General features: G+C 47.3%; 1 protein-coding gene across 8 annotated transcripts in view; it reads left to right on the forward strand.

Moving 5' to 3' along the window:
* JAKMIP3 (Janus kinase and microtubule interacting protein 3) overlaps positions 1-15,136 on the forward strand; it is a 165,583-nt gene extending 150,447 nt beyond the window's left edge. For all 8 annotated transcript variants that reach the window (XM_073685101.1, XM_073685104.1, XM_073685102.1 and 5 more), the window contains one exon: positions 13,886-15,136. The gene's annotated coding sequence lies outside the window, so the exon portion shown is untranslated. The remainder of the gene's footprint in view (positions 1-13,885) is intronic.
* Positions 15,137-18,505: the final 3,369 nt, after the last annotated feature.

An 18,505-nucleotide genomic window follows, 5' to 3' on the forward strand; every position in this document is an offset into this window, starting at 1 on the left:
ATCATCCAGATGGTCATTGGTGAACTTCAAATGGGCCTGGACATGTGCTGGCATAAGCAGGGGATCTTGCGTCCCCTTCAGGATTTTAATCCATGACGGCATACTGTTTTACTAATGGTAATGTTTGAGACTGTGGTCCCAGCTCTCTTCAGGTCCTTGACCATGGCCTCCTCTGTAGTTCTGGGCTGATTCCTGACCTTTCTCAGAATCATCTATTCCCCACGAGGCGAGATCTTGCAGGGAGCCCCAGACCGAGGAAGATTGACAGTCATCTTGTATTTCTTCCATTTTCTAATAATTGTGCTAACAGTTGTTGCCTTTTCACCAAGCTGCTTGCCTATAGTCCTGTAGCTCTTACCAACCTTGTGCAGATCTACAATTTTGTCCCTGGCGTCCTTAGACAGCTCTTTGGTCTTGGCCATGGTGGAGAGGTTGGAGTGTGATTGATTGAGTGAGTGGACAGGTGTCTTTTATACAGGTAACGAGTTCAAACAGGTGCAATTAATACTGGTAATGAGTGCAGAGTGGAGGGCTTCTTAAAGAAAAACTATCTGCGAGAGCCAGAATTCTTGCTGGTTGGTAGGTGATCAAATACTTATTTCATGCAATAAAATGCTATTTAATTTTGTAAAAATCATACAACGTGATTTTCTGTTTTTTATTTTTAGATTCTGTCTCTCACAGTTGAAGTGTACCTACAATAAAAATGACTCTCCATTCTTTGTAGGTGGGAAAACTTTCAAAATAGGCAGCGTATCAAATACTTATTTTCCCTACTTTAAATACAGGGCTAAGACAACACCAGGTCAAGCGAAGTCTGTCTATTGCATAACTTGGACTCCATCCCCCATTAGTCCCCTGAAGCATTCACCAGCTCCACAACATGACATGCTTGGTCTCCCTTGGTCGCTGCAGGTCATTTTCCACAAGCCCCTTCCATAGTGATGACTAATTTAGAGTTTAGCAAAAAGCTTTCCAGGACCTTCGTCTGGCATCGACATTATTACTCCATGGTAGGAGGACCAGGGAAGTGAGAATTTTCTCGTCATGATTTCACGGGAGCCTAGTGACGCGCCCAGGAGATGGGGGTTACTCGGCGCCCGGGCCTTGATGCCTGACCTTGGGGGATGTCGCGGTAGTCGGCTCCCGGGCCCGTACCCTGGGGTCTCTTTTAAAAGAAAGGAAATAATGAAAGTTAGTGACGCCACCTGTGGTGTCTGGTGAGGACCACCAGTGCTGCAGCAGTCCTCTGAGGCCGGTGTTCTGGCAGTTAAGATGGTGTAGCTCCCCACAGGTGGAGCTGGGCCTCAGGGCAGCATAGGTGTAGGGAATGCAGGACAGAGGGGACCCTGCCGGGTCAGAGTAAGAACAGGGACACACACGATAGTCACTTCAGTACCTTTTACTGGTGGTATTCAAGGCACAATCTGGGGCGCTGTAGGGTGAAGGGTGCATATCAGGACTCTCCCCAGTGAGCGGGTGTAGGGCCTCCTGTTTCTTGCCTTTGTTTAGTAAGTCTCTGACCTGCTTGGAGCTAGGCCTAACTTGGTTTCTGTCCTGCACTGGCTGATCTTGTGGTAGGACCTTTGGTTGGAGATCACTCTCCCTGCTTGCGAGGCCTCCGTGACTCCTGGTTCTGGTACGTATCAGCTCTTGGGTGATCCTGGGACCTGAAGTCTTCCAGGGGTTCCGGTTGTCTCTACAGGGGATATAGGGCCCCGTAGACGCGGACCCGGTGTCCGGTATATGTTTTCTGGGGTGAGCTTGTAATGCTCCTCTGCCCCCTATTCTTCTCACTCCACTAACCTTCGGCCTACTCAGGGCCCTCACTAGGCTACACACTAGCAGCAGGCTTGCTGCGCTTCACCGCTCTTATGGCGTTGGCACACTTTATGCTCACTACCTGAGCTACACTGCAGTCTAATCACTCTTAACTGAGCTGACTCCTGCAGGAACTGAGCTGAGAACTGTCTCTACTGCACTCCACTAAGGAAAAACCTGGAGGTCTGAACTGAAACGTAAATTGAAGTGCATGCAAAATGTAAATGCATGTCCACAGAAGGCCATTAAACAGAGAGAAACCGAAAACAAGAAAAATACCCAAATAACTGGAAGTAAATGGATAGATCGCACAGTGCAAAAATAATAACTAAATACCCTTTATTATTTATTAACATAATTTTGATCAAAATAATGTAAAAGCCATCCCGCCACATCACGGCAAACCCTTATGAGACAGTCCTAACTCTAATATTAAAAACCTTACCATTTGTCAAGTGACATACATATGGACAAGGGCAGAGAGACTGGATCCCTAGTGTAAGCATAAGCCTGAGGCAGAATGAGCGTCTTAGCTCAAACAAAGGGCGGCCACACCCTTTTATATGCACTAAAGCATACTGAACTACAAAGAAAAAACCTGGAGGTCTGAACTGAAACGTAAATTGATGTGCATGCAAAATGTAAATGCATGTCCACACAAGGCCATTAAACAGAGAGAAACCAAAAACAAGAAAAATACCCAAATAACTGGAAGTAAATGGATAGATCGCACAGTGCAAAAATAATAATAAATAATAAAAGGTATTTAGTTAACATAATTTTGATCAAAATAATGTAAAAGCCATCCCGCTACGTCACAGCAACCCTTATGGGACAGTCCTAACTCTAATATTAAAAACCTTACCATTTGTCAAGTGACATACATATGGACAAGGGCAGAGAGACTGGATCCCTAGTGTAAGCATAAGCCTGAGGCAGAATGAGCTTCTCAGCTCAGACAAAGGGCGGCCACACCCTTTTATATGCACTAAAGCATACTGAACTACAAAGAAAAAACCTGGTTTTTGCTTTCACTCCACTAAGGAGCAGACTTTGTTCTGGCTGCCTAACTCCACCCTCCGTATATATACGTCCCTATCCGGGCTCCCTCTGGTGGTCTGAGGTGGTAGGGTGGAGGTGTGTGTATGCTGTGAGGGCCTCTTGTGGAGAAATCCATCCATGCACCCCTCTGGGATCTGTGGCACCAATGCGCAGCAGGGCGCCACATTCCCCCCTAGCAAAGCTCAGCACTCCCGGGATGAAGTACTTTTTATGAACAATAACAACATGAATAATCTTCCCTTTATGGGAGGCACAGTTTCTTAAACGTTGCCTAACCAAAACATTAAAAAATAGTAAATAAATATGTACATATGCAATAAGCAACCTCAGAAGTCCAAGTCTCTTCCAGTGAGGTCACTTAAAGGGGCACTCCGGGGAGTGCAACTATTTACAAGGCAGAGTCTTTGGGCTGCACATAGTCCTCAGCCACAGAGTTCTTATGTACCCTTACGGGTAATGGGAAGCAAATAAAAGGGAAAGTGTCCATATCACTTAAATTGTTCATTTTCAAGGGCAAAATTTGAGTTAATGCATAGACAAATTAATAAATACATATACATGAAATACACAATACAATATAATACAATACAATACAATACAATACCCCAGGGGTAACTATCTACACTGTCAGATCCTTACTATTCACTATGCCTGACAGGGGCCTGACCTCGTGTGCTACGTGTTGATCTACGTGGCCCTGGGATGCGTGTGGCGCTAGTGTTTGCACTACCTCCCATGTTGTCAGTTCTAGGTGTAGAGGGACCGCTGGGCTGCCTTAACCTCTCTACTGGGCTGGCAAGCACACCATTGGCTGGGCCTTCTTGTTACGCTCCAACCGGGGCTTCTTCTTGCTGTGCAGGGTCTTCTGGCTGTTGGAAGAAGTGTATCACAGGGATTATTACTGCTCCTCCTAGTTGAGACCAATCTGGTGGGAAATCTCCTAAATCAGTATGTATTACTGCTTCTTTAGGCTCCTCCGGTATGATGAGAGGCACTTCTTCTTGGGGCTTTAGCAGGTCTGGACACAACTGCAGGTGGTCTCTGGATACCGTTGCAGTTGTTCTTCCTCCATCTTTGCTAATCAGACAGGTCTTTTTTGTTATCAAACCTTGAACTCAACACAGTGTAGGGTTCTCTCTCCCACTGGTCAACAAGTTTGTGGTTTCTCCTTTTCCTTTTGAACACTACCTCTCCAGGCGTGAAGGGTTCTGCTGGTGCACCTCTATTGTATTGAGCTTCCTGCTTATCTCTCACCGAGTGAGATTGTCTTTGACACAGGCCTGTACTCTTCTGTACTGCTCCTGTCTGGTCGTGTCCCAGTCCTCAGTGGTCATATCTGCTTCTTGTTCTACAACACCAAGCTCCAGGTCCATGGGCAACTTTCCGGGTCTTGCTCGCATGAGATATGCTGGAGTGCAATTGGTGGAACTCACAGGTATGTGATTGTACAGATCTACCAGGTCAGGTAGTAGGTCTGGCCACTGATTTCTCTCCTCAAGTGGTAAGGTCTTCAGCAGGTCGATGACAATGTTGTTCATCTTTTCACAGAGACCGTTGGTTTGGGGGCGGTACGGTGTAGTTCTTATCTTTTTACACCCATACAGATGGCAGAACTCTTTGAACAGCTCGGCCTCAAAGGCTGGGCCTTGGTCCATCAGCACCTGCTCAGGGTATCCATGGGGTCTGCAGAAGTACGCTTGGAACGTCTTTGCTGCTGTCTCTGCCGTCAGATCTTTGACGGGGGCGACCACCAGGAAACGGGAGCAGTGATCCACCATGGTCAGGGCATAGGAGTATCCTGACCTGCTGGGTGACAGCTTGACATGGTCCAGGGCCACGATCTCCAAGGGTCGAGTCATCTTGATGGGTTGCAGGGGTGCCTTCTGGCTGCTGTAGTCTTTTCTTCTGAGGCTACAGGGTCCACAGTTTCGGCACCACCTCTCAATGGAGCTGCGCATTCCCACCAAGTAGAATCGACACTTCAGCCGGGTCTCTAGCTTTTTCCAGCCAAAGTGTCCCGCCTGATCGTGGTAGGCCTCCAACACCATCTGGATGTCTGTCTTGGGCACTACGATCTGCCACACCATCTCATGGGTCCTGGGATTGACGTACCTCCGGCACAGCTTCTCACGGTAGATAAACAGCCGGCTTCTCTCGTTCCAGAGCTGCTTTGCTTGAAGAGATGCATCCTTCTCCAGGGAGGAACCTTCTTGGGTTATCAGCTCTTTGATATGGCTGACAACCAGGTCACTGTCCTGGGTCTCTTTCCAGCTGTGGTGAGGCAAAGGGTTTAACGTCTTACCACGCTGCCTCCTGGAGGCTCGTTGCTCGTGTACCATCCCATTCCGGTGAAAGGCAGGTAGGTCAATCTCTTCCAGGTCATCCACTTCTTCAGTGTCTGACTGGTGAGGCATCCTAGACAGGGCATCGGCGTTGGCGTTCTTGTGGCCCACCCGGTACTTAATTGTGAATTGGTAGTTTGACAGCCGAGCCATCCATCATTGCTCCATGGCTCCTAGCTTGGCTGTTTCAAGATGGGTTAAGGGGTTATTGTCAGTGTAGGCAGTGAACTTGCTGGAGGCCAAGTAGTGCTTGAACCGTTCAGTGGTGGCCCAGACCAGGGCCAGGAACTCCAACTTGAAGCTGCTATAGTTCTCTGGGTTCCTCTCGGTCGGGCGGAGCTTCCTGCTTGCATATGCGATCACCTTCTCTTGGCCATTCTGCCTCTGACTTAGGACAGCTCCTAATCATTCGTTGCTGGTATCAGTATACAGCAGGAACGGTTGGCTGTAGTCAGGGTAGGCTAGGATATCTTCGCCAGTCAGGATCTCCTTCATCTCTTTAAACGATTCAGCTTGCTCCCTACCCCAATGGAACAGGGGATTTCTGCCTTTGGGGGACTGTCCTACCAGAAGGTCTTGCAGAGGCGCTGTTTTCTTGGTGTAATCTTTCACAAACCTCCGGTAGTATCCTACTAGTCCCAGGAACTGACGTCCCTCCTTGAGGTTCTTCGGCTCCGGCCATTTCTGGATGGCAGTGACCTTCTCCGGGTCTGGTGCTACTCCTTCTGGACTGACAATGTGCCCCAGGTACTGTACCTTTCTCTTGAGCAGGTGGCATTTTTAGGGCTTCAGCTTCATCCCATACCGGGACAGCGACTCAAATACTTCCGCCAGGTGCTTCAAGTGGTCCTCATACGTCTTGGAGTACACTATCACGTCATCCAGGTATAGTAGTACAGCCTCGAAGTTGCGGTGTTCCAGGCAGCACTCCATCAATCTCTGGAACGTTCCGGGGGCGTTGCAGAGTCCAAACGGCATACTGTTGAACTCGCAGAGTCCCATCGGGGTCTTCTCTCGATCCTCCTCAGCAACAGCTACTTGCCAGTACCCACTAGTGAGGTCAAGGGTGGAGAAGTAATTTGCAGACTTTAAGGCAGGCAGGGATTCCTCTATACGGGGTAAAGGGTATGCATCTTTATGTGTAATGCGATTTACTTGTCTGTAATCTACACTCATTCTCATGCTTCCATCCTTTTTCCTGACTAGCAGTAGGGGAGCTGCCCAGGGACTGCAACTATCCCTTACTACCCCTGCCTTCTTCATGTCGTGCAACATCTCCTTTGCCTTCTGGTAGTGTGCTGGAGGTATAGGCCTGTAACGTTCTTTGATGGGTGGGTGGTTGCCTGTGGGGATATGGTGTTGTACCCCTTTAATCCTTCCAAAGTCAAGTGGGTGCTTGCTGAATACCTGTGCGTATTCCTGTACCACCCGGTGTACCCCCTGTTTCTGGTGGGCAGGCGTGGTGTCTGTCCCAACATGGATCTGTTGACACCAATCCTCCAGCTGGGTTGCCGGGTCATTATCCTCCACTTGATCTGGTGAGGTTAAGGACTCCGCCGTGTGAATGGAGTTGTTATCTACAGTATGTAGTATAGCAACAGTGGCATAGCGTGGTAATCTGACCTCGTCTTCCCCATAGTTTAAAAGACGGACGGGCACCCTCCCATTGCGTACATCCACTACCCCTCTGGCAGTTAAGAGTGTAGGTCTGTGCTCTGAGCTAAGGGGCTCTACTACAGCCTTGTAGTTCTGCCCTTTGAGACCTATTGCTGCTCTACACCAAATAAGCATTTCACTCATTGGGGGAATCACAATGGGTATCGGGTCTGTCACCCGCACATTACCAATCTCACCACCGGATAGCTTTACTTGCTGCTGGTACATCAGGGCTCGGATCTCTCTCTGGAGCACCCTCCTCTGCCCTGTTCTGGCAGCGTCAGCTAGCTGTTGGAGCAAAAACAACACTTCCTCCAAACAGTAACCAACAATGTTAGTGCCTAGTACCATATACAGTCCAGTTTCATCAGAGATAGTCTCTACTACAATGAGCCCCTGGTCCTTCAGCTCCACTCTCCCCACCTTTACCGCCACATCCTTAACCCCTATCAGGTTAAGGGGGAGGCCGTTAGAGGCATATACGGAAAGATCTGGATTTGGGGGTGGAGATCGTCCATGGACCAGAATCTTTTGTAGAGGACATCAGGCATGATGGTTACCTGAGATCCAGTGTCCAGCAGGGAAGGTATCGCAATGCCGTCCAGAATAATGGACAGGAAAGGTCTTCCTCCCACGAACCTGCGGTGCCAGTCTGAGGGGCCTGCTGAGTCTACTCTTGGGTGTTGGCCCTCGGCCCCATAGTTTGCCCGTTTAAAGGACAGTTACGCACTGTGTGGCCTGCCTTCTGGCAGCGTTGGCAGATGAACTGTCTTTGAGGGTGTCGTTGGTCATTGGTCCTTCCACGGGGTGGCGTTGTTCTCCTCCGTGGCAGCGTTGTCCTCCTCCTCCGGCTCATCCTTGAGACATCCTCAGGGCTACTAGCAGGATACTTTTTTCCATCTCTGGCTCCGTCAGTAGCTGCAGGGCACTCATCACAGTGGCCAGGTTTTTAGTCAACTGGCGCACTTCTGAGCGCAGACTGTCCAGCTCACTAGGGGGCGCTGATTGCACTTTAGCTTCAGCAGCCAGCGGGGAAAAGGTGGATGCTGCAGGCACTGGGGTGGCCCCACCCTGGTAACGTTGGATAGCAGTATCTGTTTCCAGGGGTTGCAGTCCCTTTATAGCCATGTCCTTAAGGGTGTCAAAGGTGGCATCTGGATGATCTAAGGACCACCAACGCACAGTCCTGCTTTCCTCTAGGGACCTCAGCCCCCGGACAAACTGTTCTTTTAGCATTTTATTTTCATCATTTATGCTGGTTGGACTAACCTGTTTCAGAGCTCGCAGGGCCCCTTGTAAACGGCAGGCATAGTCCCGAACACTGTCCTCTGGTTGCTGAGAGCAGTTGTAGAACCTCATCCGGAGGTCTGTCTCAAATACAGTCTGTAACTTTTTAAAGATTGCGGACACTGATTCCTGGTCTGCGGCCAACCAAGTTTCTACTTCCCGCTCCGTAGCACCAGTCAATTGTCCCAATACTACAGCGGCTCTCTGTTTGCCTGTCATAGAGTACATGTCCAGTATACCGCATATTTTCCGCTTGAATCCAGACAGGGTGTCTGGTTTGCCGCTGTACTGAGGGAGCCACTTCGCTCCAGGGATATACCGTAGGGCCATGGGCACGACAGGGGTTACAGGTCCTGCTGATGGAGCGGCTGCTTCGGCCTGCACGGCGGCGGCCGCGGGTGGATTATCGGGGCTGTCAGCCTGGGCCCCGGCGTCGGGCCGGTCTTCCAACATTGTGGCGCCCCCCTAGCAAACTGTGGCCTACCTTCTTTTCTGTAGGCCGCAGCTCCGCAGGTGACGGTCTTTCTTTAGGACCTTGCGTTGCTTTACGTCCTCCGTCAGAGCGCTCGCTGGGGCTTCCTGCCAGGGCCTGACGCTACGTCAGTGCGTGGGGCGTGTCCGAGACTTTGCACGCTACTGCAGGTACGCCTCTTAGCTTTCCCTCGGTTACGCCCTTCTTCTCGCGCGGTGACATAACAATGGCGGCAATCTTCGCCCTAGTGCAATATACAGTTCGTTATTACAGGCGCACAGTACCCGGTGGCAACGGGCACAACACGCTGTCGTTGCCGCGGGCACGCTATCCTGTTCGTGACGCCAATTAAGAGATGACGCGCAGGGGATGGGAATTACTCGGCGCCCGGGCCTTGATGCCTGGCCTTGGGGGATGTCGCAGTAGTCGGCTCCCGGGCCCGTACCCTGGGGTCTCTTTTAAAAGAAAGGAAATAATGAAAGTTCGTGACGCCACCTTTGGTGTCTGGTGAGGACCACCATCGCTGCAGCAGTCCTCTGAGGCTGGTGTTCTGGCAGCTAAGATGGTGTAGCTCCCCACAGGAGGAGCTGGGCCTCAGGGCAGCGTAGGTGTAGGGACTGCAGGACAGAGGGGACCCTTCCGGGTCAGAGTAAGAACAGGGACACACACGATAGTCACTTCAGTACCTTTTACTGGTGGTATTCAAGGCACAATCCGGGGCGCTGTAGGGTGAAGGGTGCATATCAGGACTCCCCCCAGTGAGCGGGTGTAGGGCCTCCTGTTTCTTGCCTTTGTTTAGTAAGTCTCTGACCTGCTTGGAGCTAGGCCTAGCTTGGTTTCTGTCCTGCACCAGCTGATCTTGTGGTAGGGCCTTTGGTTGGAGATCACTCTCCCTGCTTGCGGGGCCTCCGTGACTCCTGGCTCTGGTACATATCAGCTCTTGGGTGATCCTGTGACCTGAAGTCTTCCAGGGGTTCCGGTTGTCTCTACAGGGGATATAGGGCCCCTTAGACGCGGACCCGGTGTCCGGCATATGTTTTCTGGGGTCAGCTTGTAATGCTCCTCTGCCCCCTATTTTCCTCACTCCACTAGCCTTCGGCCTACTCAGGGCTCTCACTAGGCTACACGCTAGCAGCAGGCTTGCTGCGCTTCACCGCTCTTATGGCGTCGGCACACCTTATGCTCACTACCTGAGCTAGACTGCAGTCTAATCACTCTTAACTGAGCTGACTCCTGCAGGAACTGAACTGAGAACTGTCTCTACTGTACTCCACTAAGGAGCAGACTTTGTTCTGGCTGCCTAACACCACCCTCCGTATATATATACGTCCCTATCCAGGCTCCCTCTGGTGATTTGAGGTGGTAGGGTGGAGGTGTGTGTATGCTGTGAGGGCGTCTTGTGGAGAAATCCATCCATGCACCCCTCTGGGATCTGTGGCACCAATGCGTAGCAGGGCGCCACACTAGTAATCTCAAGATGCTGCTTTGGAGTATCAAAGTTGATGTCAGACCAGAGTCCTGACTAACTACAGCTGACCTCTAATGGTTATAGTTCTCCTTGGGCTATACCAAATGCCAAACCCAGGTACACTTTAAAGAAAGATAGCCAGACACTGAGTTAAAGGTTTGGTCAACTACTTAGTAGTGATGATCGAGCATGCTCGTCGCTCGAGATTTACGAGCATGCTCGGGCGAGCACCTATTATCTTCAGCGTGCTCGGGCGTTAAGTTTTCGGCGCTCCGTGAACATGATTTGCAACTGTTTGACAGCTTTAATACATGTGAGGAACGCCTGTTTTTTGTTCTGTACACAACTTACATTGCTGGTGCAAACAGTTCATCAGTTGTAGTGCCGGACGTCGGACCTCCAGCGACGTGATATTCTTGATATATCCTAAGAATAGGTCATCAATATCTAAGTAGTGGACAACCCTGTTAGTTGTCCTCAGAGAGAAAAAAACAACTTGATCATCACAGATTGCCATGTTAGACTACATAAACCTGTATAGGATTTGCAGTAATTTCCATTTTGCTGTTTTACAAGCCTAAAGATCTATAGTCATCAGTATATGGGTTTATGGACCAAAGCCATCTGGTCCTTCTAGAAGAAACAATCCAGCCATGAATAATTCACGTAAATGTTTCTGCAGACGTCACTATCTGGATGGGAAAGGTTTTTATGATGATAAATTATTCATTGTTACATAGTTACTGACACTGTCCGGTTTAAAGTTCATAATCTGCCCTGAAAGTAAACTGCGTACAGTGTATTATAACTCATGTAATAAGCCGAGTCACTAACTCTGAAATTAGACGTGTGCAATCTAACCACAACACAAGTGCACTACAGAAAGGCATCAAAAACTTTCTTACGTCATGCCACAGTATCACTACAATGGTGGATGCTGTAAATCACATTATTGGAACACTTAATAGGAGTAGCGACTTTCCATATCATAGCCTATCCATAGGCGAAATGGTCAATGCATAAGGGTTTAGGGTGTAATCCCACCAAGCAGCAGACAGAAGGACCACGTCACTCACTGGCCTGCCCCATCATTATTCATCTAAGCTCAATAATGTCCATGGCTGTACCTGGTGCCGCAGCTTAGTTCATTCTGTTAGGCTCCCTAGGTGAGGTAGATCTTCGAATCCCAAGGTCCGGGCGAGCACACGGCCATGGGCATAGGTGCAGCAAGCAGTTGAGGCACACCGTAAACAGGTAGCAGTGTCCCTGGAGACAGCAGACCGGTACCAGAGGTCATGGAAGCCGCAGGCGGACGGGAGACTTCCTGGAAGCCTTAGGTGGATGGGAGACCAGAAGAGGTCCTGGGAGACTGGGAACAGATGGCAGAGGTTCTGCAAGACCTGGAGAAGGTAGCAAAGGTCCTGGAAGACCGGAACAGGTGGCAGAGGTCCAGGAAGACCAGAAGCTGGTAGCAGAGGTCCTGGAAGACCGGGAACAGGTAGCAGAGGTCCTAGAAGACCAGGAACAGGTAGCAGGCGGAACTTCAGGGCAACTAATAAGTCTTAATACCAAGACACAGGTGTGTGTCTTGGTGAACCTTATGTAGGCCCAGGCAGGGGATCACATAGGATCACGCTGGGCCAGCTGCAAAGACTGACGTGGAGTACAACAGAGTTCGGCTGACTGGGTTGAAGGGAGCAAAGCCCGATTCCGGGACAGGTGCGTAAGACATTCAAGTACTATAGCACCTTCATTATGCAGATTGAGGCTGATTGAGGTTGGTCAAGGCTGACCATACCATTTTCGACCACCAATTTTAAAATCCTCGACGACCCCCTTTAATATATAATTTCCTGTACTGCTCGCAGTACATGGCCAACGCTCATATGGCATTGTGCGCTATTTTCCTTAGAGTAGGTTATCGATATCAGATCAATAGGGATCCAATTCTCAGCTCCCCTTCTCATCAGATGATTGAAGGAGTCAGAGTGATAGAACAAGAGCCACGTCTACTTCATTGCTTGCCTGGTTTAGTAGCTCAGACCCAATTACTTTCATAGGGCTAAGGACTTGAGTTGTAATTCCAGGGAGAAGTGCAGAGCGGTGCCTAGTAAACAATAAAGAGAGATGCTCTACTTGCTATGGCCTTGTGAATCCCTCAGTGAATGTGGTGGGGTCCGGAGTCAGTTGCCCACCGATATTCTATCTAAATGAAAGGCCATCAGTTGAATAATTCTGGAAAATCCCCTAAAGGAGGTGTCCTGCACCTCTCACTTCTACACGGGAGATGGGAAGAACTGCTGGCACGGTGGCTCGCTGCTTTCAAGGTGTCAACAAGAGTCATGCATGGCCGGGAAATATTTGTGACATCCATGTCGGTGACTTTCCGCTCTGTTTCTGCTTCTGTCACCGGGTGGCATCGTGCCTTTGCTGCAGGTGACATGTGGCGATAACGTGGCAGTACTTTGAAATTCTCTGTGATTTATGATTCTGTTCAGAAAGCCTATAGCTTAATCTCTATCTATGGTTTGTGTTAGGTCCCTGATGAGAGCCCTGTGTTGGGCTGATGGCTTTTTAAGTTCCTGTATCCTTATTACACACTGCCAGTTATAAAGTTCGGCTTGACCTGGTTCACATCCCTGCTCTTTGCTCTTGTGGTGTTATTTTGATTATTCTGTTTTCTGACCTTGGATCGTATTTTGACCTCCCACTTGCATTCTGATTCAGTCCCTGACTTTAGCCTCCTGGTAATGACCCCTTTTTGTCTTACTCCATGGCCCCAACCCGGGGGCCCCTGTGTAATTTCAGGTCCCTGTACAGAGGTTAAAGCATGAAGGCCAGGGCAACCACTGGGATCTGGTATGTGGATTGGCTAGCATTACGCCTGACCGTGGAAGCCTTAATAAGAGCTGCTAGGCTATCAAGCACAGTTCCTACGTGTCAATATTGGGCACATGTTTTAATTACTTTCAGGGTGTGCATGAAATCTTTAATTATCTACAGGGCTTTACCTATCTACAGGAAGTGAGGGCGGGGCTATAGCTATCTACATGAAGTGGGGGAGGGGTTTTAACTATCTACATGAAGTGAGGGAGGGGTTTTAACAATCTACAGGAAATGGGGGAGGGGTTTTAGCTATCTACAGGAAGTGGGGGTAGGGCTTTGTCTTTCTGCTCTTTCTCTCCTGTATGTCAAGCTGCATACAGGTATAACAGAGAGTTGGGCTTTGAGTTCACAGCATTGGATAATGACCATAGCAATTCATGCTGAAAAATGGGAGAAAGATTGTTCCAGCACCTATTGTGCTAGCCGAATACTGATGAAGAGGAACTGCCCACACAGAAAGAATGGATGGCTATTCATGGAGCATGATAATCAGGACAATTAATGGACATATTAGACTGGTATGTGCACCTAAAGCACTTGTTATGGGGGGATGAGGACATCAAGACCATGCTTTTCTACAGATATGTATGAAAGGACTGGTACGCTTGTATTATTTTTTACATTTAAAGCTCATTTTACTGAATTCATGCTATATGTAATTTTTATAATACCAAAATTGCTGTCGTTGTGCCCCTGTGTATAAGCCGTGCCCCTCACAGCTTTTTACAAGGCAGACTCTGCAGAGGGGATGTTTAAGAACGTGACATGATTTATTATAAAATGTTATTTGGTCTCTTTTTGGTAATGGAAACTTCTATACTAGAACTTCCTATACTGTAAACTTTCTGATTGACTGTAAATTGTAAATGTTCTGTATGTTGTGTTTTATAGGGGACACCAGACACCTGTATTAACCCCCACAGAGCTGCAATTCTCTAAACCCACCAGACTCCATTGTGACCAGAAATCATTGGATTCCAGAACTGACAGATCCATCATCATCCTACTTCCCATTTACAAAAAGTCTGCCCTCCATTAAAAGAAAGTACCACTGAAGATGGGAGCTAAGGTCTAATAAGAGAGATGTAGCAGAGCTGAGTTTCTGGAGTCACTAAGTCATCAAGCGGAAAGCTAAATGACAAATTCAGCTCTGCTACATCTGTGATTCCAATGTCTAGTTGTGAAATATGCTGCTACTTAGTGAACATAAAATGAGACTAAATTGAGTAACTTTGGCCAAAGGTTTGTGTCCTGCATATCATGGTGCTGAGATATTGTCAGATATTCAGATGTCGCTTATTAATGGACATGGAATAGAATCTGCCATGATCGCTGATCTTACGTCCACACAGGACAGATAAGCGGCACATTTTCTGCAGCTCATTGGCGTGTGGAAAATCCATTGGGTCTTACAGCACCAGTGTTACGGATAAGAATTTATTACATCTCATGCTGAGAAAATCTGCAGCACAAGTTGATCTTCAGCATTCATTTGAAATCTGCAACATCCGTTGACCTCTTTTCATCCATGTTGGGCCAGTCTGTCCACAGGAGCAGCCTACCGGAGGATTCCCCTGTTCTCCTGTGGGCCAGTCTGAGCCTGGGTACATGTTCTGTCCATGATAAAATCCCATAGAACGCGCACATGGAAAATGGACATCTAAATGTGGCTTTATGCCGCAAATTTCATCCTTCTCCATAGGGCTCGTGCACACAACCGTATTTTCAGTTTGAGTGTGATCCGGCAAAACATTGGATCGCACTCGGACCAATGTTATTCTATGGGGCCTTGCACTTTTCTGATTTTTTCCTCGGACCGAGCCAATCCAAGGAAAAAATTGCAGCATGGCTGAGTTTGATCAGATATTCGGATAGCACTCATACAAGTCAATGAGTCCGTGGGAATCATCGGACTGCACTCGGATGACATCTGAGTGCAGTCCGATTTCCGTGCACTCACAGAATGGAGAAGATGGAGAAATTTCGTTCTCCATCTTCTCATCCAAGAGAAACTGATCACACTGTGCTGACACTAGGATCAGAGCTTAAGGCCACGGCCCCACTATCAGTATTTGGTCAGTATTCGGTCAGTATTTTTTCTCAGGAGTGGGAGCCAAAACCAGGTGAGGAAGAATCAGAGAAAAGGTGTAATAGTAACAAGTCACCAATTCTGCATTTATCACCCACTCCTGGTTTTGGCTCCCACTCCTGAGAAAAAATACTGACCAAATACTGATAGTGGGGCTGTGGCCTAATTTGGATAATCGGCCCAATTCTCACGGATGAGAGAATCTAGGGCTGTCTGACCCCGGCCTAAAGAGCCCAGAGGCAACATCCTCACATGACTAATCCACTGTGGACTTTTCACTGCAGAAAATGTGTAGCGAGATTCACAGCAACAAAACTACTGAAGGTTTCATTGTGGAAACACTGTGGGTTTGATGCACATTTAACCCTTTGCACTGCTAAAATGTTTTAAAATCTCACTTACTTTACTGGTAAAGAACTACCCAAATCAGCAATGGAAAATCCACTATATACAGTATGTCCCGTGTGGACGTTCCCTCACAGGTTCTGGGTGGAAAACAATTTGTCTAGTATCAAAAAATGGATTTAAAAATGAAGTTTTGTCCAAAAATGCTGCGTGTGAGATCGCCCTGAATATAATTAAAGGGAACCTGTCGCGTGAAAAAACGCTGTTAGTCTGCAGATATGGGGTTAATCTGCAGGTTAATAGCGTTCTGACTCTGCCCGTCGCCGGCACAGGTGCAGGTTCAGTCACCACTCTGTGTGTAGAGAGCGGCGGCTGTAACTGCGCCCCCGGCACTGACTGACAGCTCGCTGAGCATTAAGGCCGGCTGTCAGTCAGTGCCGGGGGCTGACGCTTTCTATTCACAGAGCGGTGGCTGAACCTGCGCCAGCGCCACCCTGTGACTGAAACCAGGAAGCTGCCAGGGGGAATAGAGTTCATTTCCTCCCGGCAGCGTGGGTCTAAGTGCAGGCGCCGGGCAGGTTCAGAATGCTATTAACTTGCAGATTAACCCCAGGTTAATAGCGTTTTTTCATGTGACAGGTTCCCATTAAGATATTTTCTAGTCATTGTTACATTTCATCCTTGTTTTTGCTGCTTTTCTCAGACATTGTTCTTGCATGCTTTTAATTTACAACATTTTCCCTGTTAATGTCAGCGAGGAAAAACAATGTATCAATGATGTGGCGATTTAGTAGACAGGGAATGCAAGAACTCGTCCACTGCAGTTTTTACCAAAATTTGATTTAAACTGCTAAAATATTATAAAACTCAATATACAGTCAAACACTTCATCCCGCTTCTATCGAGGTGTGCCACTGTCTTTGGAACAAAGCAACAATGTTTTTTTTTTTTTACATGTCAGCTTTTAAACTTAGTTTTTTCTTTTGCCCATGAAAGAAATCTTCACTGGTCAGCCAAGGTGAATTCCCAAAATATAAGTAACCAGATTTCTTCCTTTCTGATTTATGTTGCATTTTCCTAAGACGAGGGCACTGCGATGTTTCCTGCAAAGTGCATTATAAAGGCCCCAGTGCACATAAGACTGATGTCAGCTGAACACTCCGGATTTCACCAGCGGTCTAATATTTATAGGGACCCGGACAACTGATCGTCTGGGGGGATGTCGATCAGGCATGTGCGATTTAGAACTGCCGATGACTTTGTTCTTTCAGAGACAATGCGCCGGCAGAGATGTCCAGCAGCAGCTTTCTCATAGACAACACATCAGCACTTGGCCGTCACTGCCATTTTGCACTAGTTAGATTAATGAGCCAAGACCAAACTTTATGACACTTTTTCATGTCTACTTACCAGGCCCAGGTAGTACTATTGGGAAAAAAGCCCTTTACTGATAAATGGTGCTATATAAGTAACAGACAATGGTTAGGACAGGGTGCAGAATGCTCGACTGGCCACTTCACTCGCCAACTCCTAGCCGTCCGTGGTTTTGTGGCTGTGGTGGAACGGGGAGCATAAATAAGTTTTGCAATTGGGTTTCATTATAAATTTTGCACCATTTATTTATATTTCACACTTTTGTGCTTAGCTGGCTGTAGAATGAGCAAACTGAGAGTCCGTTAGTGAGCTTCTTCTGATAGGGAGTTTGCAGCACATGTTACATCTTGCTGCATGCGTCCAAAGCTCTGCCCATTGTGATGCCCAGTGGCCACACAATTTTAAAACCAAATAATGTGATCATTGGGCATAACGGTGGGTATAATTTCAGATGCATGCTGTGGGACAACACCCTAACCTTTGTATCAGTCTTTTACTGACTTCCTCTGTGCTGATTTATGATGACACACTACATCAAAGTGTAGCTGAACATTGATGGGGTTATAAATCAATTGAGTTCAGAAAAAGACAAGATTAAACCGTTACAAATTCCCTATTAGTACACTCTCACTGAAGGATTCTCAGTTAACTCATATTGCAGCCTGCAATGTGCAGGGAAACAAACATCCTCAAAAAAAAGCCAAACGATGCAACATTTTTAATGAAACCCAATGTTGAAAATTATGTATACCCTAAAATACATGCATTTAAGTTAAAAAAAAGCATCATATCCTCTAAATCTAAATGTTCCATGATTAAGGTTTTTTGGCACTTTCAGATACTCAGAGGTAATACAAACACTCGGTTCCAATGTTGTGTCATGGTGGAGTCTATGGAATCGCTAGTTTCTTGCTCCTCCACTGTATCCAGCTGTCATTTAGCAGGAATCTGCCATCTTGTATATTTTCAGCTTTTCGATACAGAATTAACAATTCCACATTTTTTGCCATATTATATCTGCTATTGTTTTATTTTGGGGCTTTTGGATGCTGCTGTAGGGTGGACGTGATCTCGCATTATTACACATTTATCTGCGCACATCTTGGATTTAGGAATGGAGACAGAGACCTGAAGCCGCACATATCGCTTACTACACCAGTCCCGTATACCGGCTGTATATACAACTGCAAAGCAATTACTGTGCATTAACCCGGAATTCTTCCCATAAACCTGCCATCTATTGTGTAATGTGTGTGGCTTTGGGAATGCTTTTCTTAATCATCCACATAGACATTTCCTAATGAAAGTCCTCCTTCTTGCCTTTTACAGTCACTTTATACTCTCAGAAACTCCAGTGCATGTATGTATTTAGTATATACTAGGGTAAAAGGACAGTCATGGTGTACTATACCTATCATTCTCTTCTTTTCTTTAAGTCTAATATACTTATTTTTGTCAGAAACAGTGCCACTTTTTTGACAGGCTGTGTGTGGTATTGCAGCTGAGTCCTATTCAAGCGTATGGAACAGAGTGTAGCAATATCTGATACAGTGCATGGACAAAAATCATGGTATTTCGAGTAAAATCAATTTTTTTTTCCAGTCTGAGAAAACCTCTTTAAATTTCTTCTGTCGTCATACAAAACACTCATAAAGACATTTATAAGGTGACCGAAAAGGATGTGCTAGGAAGATTTAGCTATG

The sequence above is a fragment of the Phyllobates terribilis genome, unplaced genomic scaffold (genome assembly GCF_046119375.1).
Source record: "Phyllobates terribilis strain yellow unplaced genomic scaffold, ASM4611937v1 Scaffold_5__5_contigs__length_657084704, whole genome shotgun sequence".
NCBI classification, from domain to species: Eukaryota; Metazoa; Chordata; class Amphibia; order Anura; family Dendrobatidae; genus Phyllobates; species Phyllobates terribilis.